This window comes from Chiloscyllium plagiosum, unplaced genomic scaffold, assembly GCF_037043375.1.
Source record: "Chiloscyllium plagiosum isolate Xiang-an unplaced genomic scaffold, Cpla_swu_hap1 HiC_scaffold_27, whole genome shotgun sequence".
NCBI lineage: Eukaryota > Metazoa > Chordata > Chondrichthyes > Orectolobiformes > Hemiscylliidae > Chiloscyllium > Chiloscyllium plagiosum.
Window position 1 is genome coordinate 57,662,501 of NW_028270165.1, and position 7,197 is coordinate 57,669,697.

A 7,197-nucleotide genomic window follows, 5' to 3' on the forward strand; every position below is an offset into this window, starting at 1 on the left:
AAGTGCCATTTCTAGATGTCACAGTAGAGCGAATAGTCAATGGTAAATTCAAAACAGCCTCTACAGGAAAACAACGCACGCAAACCAAGAACTTAACGACAGAAGCAATCACCCCTACACATACAAACACATCTGAATCAGGACACTATTTCAACGAGCCACTACACACTGCAGCATCCAGGAACTACGAAGATCAATAAATAACTGTGCAGCGCTTTTAAGAAGAACGGGCAACCTATAAACCCCATGAGAATTGCTTCCCTGACCGGGAATCGAGCCCAGGCCGCAGCGGAGAAAGCGGCGAATCCTAACCACTAGACCACCAGGGAGAGGCTGAGGTGGCTGACAGTTCGACTGAAAATTTCTTCCCTGCTCGGAAATTAAATCCGTGCCATGGTCGTGAGAAGGCTTTCACCTGTGCATCCACCAATGTCATTTCTTGTATCCATTGCTCCTGATGCGGTCTCCTCTACATTGGGGAGACTGGCGACTCCTCGCAGAGTCAAGTCACAGAGCTTGAGGGAACATCACCAGGACACCCACACCAATCAACCCCATCGCCCTATGGAACAACATTTCAACCCCCCTCCAACTCTGCCGAGGACATGCAGGTCCTGGGCCTCCTCCATCGCCGCTCCCTCCCCACGCGATGCCTGGAGGATGAACGCCTCATCTTCCGCCTCGGATAAATTCAATCCCAGGCCATCAATGCGGACTTCACCAGTTTCCTCATTACCCCTACCTCCACCTTACCTCAGTTCCAACCTTGCAGTTCAGCTCTGTCCTCATGACCTATCCTACCTGCCAATCTCCCTTCCCACCTATCCGCTCCACCCTCTTCTCTGACCTGTCACCTCCATCCCCACCCCCATTCACCTATTGTACTCTTTGCTACCTTCGGCCCAGCAACCCCCAATTTATCTCTCTATCCTGGAGGCGTGCTGCCTTTATTCCGGATGAAGGGCTTTTGCCAGAAACGGCGATTTTCCTGCTCCTCGGAAGCTGTCTGACCTGCTGTGCTTTTCCAGCACCACTTTGATCTAAACTCTGGTTTCCAGCATCTGCAGTCCTCACTTTTGCCGAACCAATAAACCCAGTGTATCGATTTCACATCAACAAACTGACACATGCAGACACAACGTCTGCAGAAACCCTAGCCACATTACTTTACATTAAAGACATCTGTGAAATGGTGTCCAGACAACTCAACCCTCTCAGCATCATGGTAGCCCACAAACCTACCAACACACTTGAACAGCGGCTAATGAACCTGAAATACCCGATAAAAACAACCAGCAAACGAATGTTATTAACAAAATACCATACAAGGAAATATATACATGAACTCTGCCGCACAGTTCTCTGTGGCAAGAAATGCTGGAATGAGATAAGGAAGATTTTTTTCAGCCAAAACGAATCGGCACTGACTGGACAGCCATTTAAAATCAACGCTGTCAGCCCAGGATGAAAGATCCGAAGGGATGAACAGTTTTCTTATTTCCTGAAGATTTACAAAGCTGAGACTGGGTTTTGGTGTTTGTTCCCTTTCCACTCCCAGGAGCCGCAGTGGTTGGGACTGTGAGTTGGGGAAAGTAGGGAAAGTGAAATGTGCGCATGAGCAGCTTCTCCTCCTCTGACAGCGCTGTGACGTGACTCTGATGTTCTCAGGGACACTTACTGACGCGAGACAGTGAAAAGAGTCTCGTTCCTGCAGATCAGGAATTCAAACCTTATGCCAGCTTCAGGACAATGAGAAAGAATAATTGGGGTGTGTGAAGAAGCTGTGAGCTGCATTTCAAACAGGTAGGTGGAGTCAGATGCGTCATCCATTGCGCCCCTGGCACTGAGCGTACCTGACCCCGCCATGCTGCAGAGTTCTGACGTTAACACGGACATGCGCAGCAATGGGAACATTCACAATGTGAACAGCCAAAGATAATCACCGTCGTTGCTTCCCTTCCATAGTCCCAACTTTGTGAAGCAGTATCTTTCACTGGCAAATAAAACACATTAATCCTCAGGTGCCTGCTTCATTTCGATCACGACTTCATGCCCCTCACTGTTCTCGTCTCATTTCCAAATGCTTGGCTCATATCCTCAAAAGCAGCTCTGTGGTAATCTGCTTATTCCACCCTGTCAGGCAGTGGGTTGCAGATTCCCGACCAGTCCCAATGTGATTGAAATATTTCAACTCCTCCACTGATTTGCATCTTTAAAAAAAACCGTTTTAGCAATCTCCCTTTCTTTCTGACGGTAGTTCTCAACTGTAGTCGGCAGGGTTCACACCTGCGTGGGGAAACCGCAATGGTTTTGATGTCCATCGCATCACCACCAATACAGAACCACACTGACAGCTTCATTTCCCAGGTCTCTCTGCCTGTGGAGCTGTGAAAGAGTGAATCATTGCAGAGTTTGTTTGAATCCAATCACTTCACAGGTTTCGAAAGGGTTAAATATCTGCAAATGGCGAGTCTGGGTGTTTCATCCCGAAAGATGACATGGACATTCAGTTAAAAACAAAACCGGAAATTGCAGGAGCAACTCAGCAGGTCAGGCAGCATTTGTGGAAAGAGAATCAGAGAAAACCTTTTTGAGAACTCTTTTTGTTTCCTGATCCAGGTACAGCCAAACCTGCTGAGTTTCTCCAGCAGTTTCTCTTTCTGTCTCGGACTGTCAGCGTCCACAGTCTTTTACGTTAGAAATTCAGTCAATTCAGAAACCCCTCTGTGCTTCCTCAGTGGAGAAGATTTCCGTTCGAGAAACATTTTCCTGACACCATTAAAAACGCGCAGCCAAGAAAGCGGTAAAAGCGAGAATAGCAAGCACTCCGTCTCTGGGTGGTCTCGAACCACCAACCTTTCGGTTAACAGCCGAACGCGCTGACCAATTGCGCCACAGAGACAGACCCGAAAACCGCCTGCACAGTCTCTTTGAGAAAGCTGCTATTCAATTCATAATTCAACATGACCCGCCCAGAATTACCATTGTCTTCTGTCAGTTTTACTTATCCATAATAAAGCCTTGGACATTCGTAGTGGAGACATGGGGACAGTCTGATCCCACCATCTGCAGGCACATCCATGTCACGAGGAACTAGCCCTTTTACACCGGGGACATCGCCCTCCGAGCCTTTCAGTGTATTGCCTCTTCCCGTATTTTCTCATTGGTCCCGAGTCGAGAAGAGGTTTAAATTCCTGATGTGCAGAGAATTCTTTCAATGTCTCAGATCAGTTCATGTCCCGAGAATATCAGAGTCAATCTCCCGGCCTCTTAAACAAGGGGACGGTGTCTGGACTGTCTCTGCTCAGTCGGACAGTTCATTGCTTCATTCTCCTCTAATTCCACTTCCCAAAGAGTTTCTAAAGACTCACAAAGCTGGAGACTGGGATTTCTGTTTTACTTCCTGAACATTTTTCCACCTGCCAACCGACAATATTTTGCCAAAACCTCTTCCCCATTCTACATTGAACATATTCAAGGCTAAGTTAATCGGAGTTTTGAACGATAAAGATGTGGATGGTTATGGGGGAGGTAAGAAAATGGGTTTAAGACCAGTACAGGCCAGTCCTAGAGTCAGACAGCACTGAACAGACCCTTCATCCAACCAGTCCATGCTGAGTATGATCTCAGACTAAACTCGTCCCACCTACCAGTGTTTGGCCCATAAACCTTCGAACCTCTCGTATTCATGTACTTATCCAAATGTCTTTTAAACGTTGTAACTGTATATGCATAAAATCATGAGGGGCATAGATAGGTTAAATAGACAAAGTTTTTTCCCTGGGGTGGGGGAGTCCAGAACGAGAGGGCATGGGTTGAGCGTTAGAGGGGAAAGATACAAAAGAGATCTAAGGGGCAACTTTTTCACGCAGAGGATGGTGCGTTTATTGAATGAACTGCCAGAGGAAGTGGTGACTTTTGAAATACCGCACTCAGTTCTGGTTTCCCTGCTGTCGGAAAGGTGTTGTGTAACTTGAAAGGGCTAGGAAAAGATTTAGGAGGTTGTTGCCAGAGTTAGAGGGTTTGAGCTACAGGGAGAGGCTGAATAGGCTGGGGCTGTATTCCCTGGAGCGTCTGTGACCATTCGAAGTTTATAAGGGGCATGCATAGGATGAATACCAGAGATCTTTTCCCCAGGATATGGGAGTCCGAAAGTCGTGAGTTTCAGTTTGAGGTGAGGGTGGAAGACTTTAAAGGGACCTGAGGGGCAGCATTTTCATGCAGAGGGTGATGTGTGCATGGAACGAGCTGCCAAAGATAATGGTGGAGGCTAGTTCAATTGCAATATTGAAAGGCATCTGGATGGGTATATGAATAGGAAGGGTTGAGAGGGTTATGGGCCAAATGCTGGCAAATGGGACAAGATTAATTTTGGATATCTGGTTGGCACGGACGAGTTGGACGATGTGTCTGTTTCCGTGCTGCATGACTCTAATGATCTTTGGTGAAAGCAGAAGTGTCGTTGTGAAGAGTGGACATTCAGAAGCAGCTTTCAAAGATGTTTTGCCCTTACGAGGAGCAGAAATCTTCCATTTGTGAGACAGAAGCTGGGTGAGTGAGTACATCCAGGATTTTGTTAGAAAGTGGAAATTCATTGCACTGTGGGGATGAAGTGTTTTAAGTTTTACCGGCAGTAAGTACAGTGTGCTGAGCAGGGAGCCTAGTGAAGGGTTAGAAGCCTTACAATTTTTAGTACTGCAGGTATTGCATTGTTTCTTCAGCATTGTAAAGGTTACTTGCAGCAGCAGCAGGTGTGGGCTGTATTCACTAGAAATGATTAAGCATTTCGATAACACACATACAAGAGGGCAGGGTGGGGCTTGTCTTTTGATTTGTAGAAGACGGGACATTCTGGGTGCTGTGATCTGGGGCAAACATAACTGCAGTATATCATTGAATCCCAACAGTGTGGAAGCAGGCCATTCAGGCCATCAAGTACACACTGAGCCCTCCAAACACACACCACCCCAGATACACCTCCCAACCACTCCACCATCACCACCCCATCACGTCTTTTCTGCTGGTGGGTGAGACTTGGCTGCAAGATTAGGGGGCAGTAGAATTCGGACAGAGATGAGGAGGAGCTGCTTGTCCCAGAGGGCGGTACATCTATGGAATTCTGTGCTCAAGGAAGCAGTAGAGGCAGCTTCATTAAGACACTGTTGGATGGGTTTTTGCGTGGTAGGGGAATTAAGGGTAGTTGGGATAATGCAAGTAGGAGGAGCTGAGATGATTGATAGATCAGCCATGATTTTAATGAATGGCGGAGCAGGGTCGATGGGCCAAATGGCCTACTCCTTCTATTACTTTGAAACTATAACCCTGCGTTTCCCATGGCTAACCCACCTAACCTGCACATCCCTGGACACTGGGCAATTTAGCATGGCCAATCCAAATCAAGGCCAGTGAGCAATGTATTGATGTGGAAACCAAACACCAGAGAATGATTGAAAGGGACAAGGAGAACAAATGTGCTAGCAATCAAAACTGGATTCTAACCATCACAAAAAAATAAAACTAAAAGCTCAGTATGTGAATGTGTGCTGCATTGTAACCAAAGCGAATTAATTGACTGCACACGTTGAAGAGATTAATTATGATCTGAGACTCCTTACAGAGATATGGCTTCAGAATGTCAAGGATTGGATCCGGAATATCGAGGGGATACGTGGCATTCAAGTCGAGTGGGAAGCTCCGTAAAGGTAGAGGGTGGGCACTGCTAATCAAAACACTGATAACATGGTAGTCTGGTGTCAGCTCGGATTTCAGGTCATGATTTCTCTGTCCTCTGGTCTCCCTGTTCACACAGAGTTAGATGTTGTTTGTCCTCAGCTCTGTTTGATTTCTGCTGAAGCTTTGACCCCCTTTAACACTTTCTGGAGCAATAAAATATTCTGAGCCTCCTGGAAATGACACCTTTTCTATACCTCTCCTGATTTTAAAAATCTCTATAAAGTTATCTCTCAACTTGCTAGGCTCCGTTGGAAAAATGTCCCAGCTTCGTCTTAACTCAAACCCTCCATTCCAGCAACATGCTGGTAAAGTATGGAATAGGGAATTGTATCAAATCACATAAATGTTCTGTTTGAAACAATCTGGCTGTGTTCTTGTCTGAGATATTGAGAGTCCCTGGTGTAAGTAATTACGAATGCAATTATTTTGGTCACAGATTTGAACAACCATTTTGTAGCAAAAGGGTCTACTCTGATAAGGAGGTAGTGGTCATTTCTAGGGTAAGTGAACAGTTTGTAGATCAGGGAGATGAAGTTCCAGACACTTGGGAAGGGCAAGATAAATATGATATGATATAACTATGATAAATAAGACAAAGAACTGTGGATGCTGGAAAACTGAAACAAAAACTGACAACACTGGAAAAACTCAGCAGGACTGGAAGCATATGTGGAGAGAAAGCGGGGTTAAAGTTTCGAGTCCAACAACTCCTCTTCAGGATTCTGAAATAGTTTGTGAGAACCCCTTAAGACATCTGCCCAGCTTTAAGACCATAATATACAGGAGCAGGATGAGGCCATTTGGCCCATCGAGTCTGCTCCACCAGTCGATCATGGCTGATATGTTTCTCCATCCCATTCTGCTGCCCTCTCCTCATACCTCTTGACCCCTTCCTAATCAAGAACCTATCTCGGTCTTAAATGCTCTCAATGACTTGGCATCCTCAACCCTTCACCTAGTGGAAACATCATCTCCACATCCACACTATCCAGTCATGGTGTAGCACAGCGCTGCCTGACCCACTGTGATCTCCAGCATTTGTTGTTTTCAGGAAGGATTCCAGCATCTACAACAATGCGCTTCTAAATTTTGTAACCAGTTGGTTAGCTCTCCCTGGATCCCGTGAGATTTAACCTTACTCAACGATCCACTGTGTGGTACAATTAACAAAGTTCCCAATCCCCACCTCTTTTTGTGCACATAGGTCGCACGATGGATCAGTAGTTAGCACTGCTGTATTACCGCACCAAGGAGTCGCGTTCGATTCCAGCCTTGGGGCGACTGTCTGTGTGGAGTTTGCCCATTCTCCCGGCTGTGTCTGCGTGGGTTTCCTCCGGGTGCTCTGTTTTCCTCCAAAAATCTAACAATGTGCAGTTTCGGCTGAAGTGGCCATACTAAATGGGCCCACAGTTTACAGTAAATGTCGAGTAATGGGATAGGGGAATGTGTCTGCATGGGTTACAC

At 46.3% G+C, this 7,197-nt stretch overlaps 1 non-coding gene across 1 annotated transcript; it reads right to left on the minus strand.

Annotated features, from left to right (window-relative positions):
- Positions 1 to 2,828: 2,828 nt before the first annotated feature.
- Positions 2,829 to 2,902, minus strand: trnan-guu (transfer RNA asparagine (anticodon GUU)). Its single transcript has one exon. It is a non-coding gene; the product is annotated as a tRNA-Asn (tRNA).
- Positions 2,903 to 7,197: the final 4,295 nt, after the last annotated feature.